Here is a 1,310-nt window from a genome sequence, read left to right as displayed (position 1 = left end):
GGGGGGGTGTCCGATATCGGTTAATATTAACACAAAGATGCTGCTTCCATTTCTGTTTGAGTTAGCAAAGGTATCATTCTATAGCTCTGATGCAATCCTTATAGGAGTTTTATTGACTCAAGTGTTTAATGCCCTCTTCGACTCAATTAAGATCATTTCGAGGGAGGGCTGTAAGTGGCAGAATGCAACAAAGTACACCAGCAGGCAGACTCTAATACTCGATATAAAAAAAACACTCCCCATATATGGGATTCGAACTCGAGTCCTCTGGGTGTTACCGCGAAAAAACTTAACATTTAGACCACTGGGCGCTGGTAGGAAAAGGTAAGGTTAGAATTATGGCATTCAGTTGAGAGAAAGTGTCTGCACTTTGTTTGACTCTTAGTAGGCCTAAATTATGGCAAACCAGAGCAGCTGGCATCCAGAATCACCCGTTTGTTTGGTGGTAAAAAAATCTACCAAGTCCAAGAACATTCATCTTATTTAAAATCAAACGTTAATTTCTTCTGCGTGAATCATACTGTTCTACATGTACTCAGTTTGTCGTTTATTTTATTCAAATAGGTTAGATAGGATCGGAGTTATGGGGAAGTTTGTGATTGTTTTAAAAAGATGACAAAACTGGCTCGTACAAAAGAGGAACTGCCTTCCGTACACTAAGAGTCAAGAGTAATGGATGTTCATAAAACAATCAAAAATGCTGTCCTTCGTAACTAATTACCCGCCCCCCCCCCTCCCCTCCCTGTTTTGTTTCCAATACATGTACATGTGCTGTGCCTCTAATCACCTCCATCACCCCGACAAATTCACTGTTCCCTCTGTCCACCTTCCACTTCTGTGACCTGGCTTCTGAAACAAAAGCAATAGCTAACCATCATGCTGACAGTGTGAAGCTCTATGATTTTTCTTCAGTGGCGGCAAAACATCGTAAACTAGGATTGTCCTACTATAAAGAAGGATTCGGAGGACGGCGTTCCCCTTTTCGTGCCCCCGTTGTGATCCTAGGGGAGAAAATAATTTCAGATTAATGATTTTCGTTTCTTTGATATTTTTCTATCTTTAAAAAAATAAAAATGGCCTTTGGGGTAAATAAATTGTGTACAGTGTGCGCAAAGCTAAAATAAAAACAACAACGAGAGCGAGGGGGTAGGGGGTGTGACAGGTTAAACAGGTCTTCGCTCACACCTTCCACATTCTTGATGTTTCTTTTCCAAGGCCTAACGCTGCTGCTGATGATGATGATGATGCTACTACTACACTACTACTACTACTACTACTACTACTACTACTACTACTACTACTACTACTAC

This window comes from Aplysia californica, unplaced genomic scaffold, assembly GCF_000002075.1.
Source record: "Aplysia californica isolate F4 #8 unplaced genomic scaffold, AplCal3.0 scaffold00020, whole genome shotgun sequence".
Taxonomy (NCBI): domain Eukaryota; kingdom Metazoa; phylum Mollusca; class Gastropoda; order Aplysiida; family Aplysiidae; genus Aplysia; species Aplysia californica.
This window is presented reverse-complemented; position numbering follows the sequence as displayed.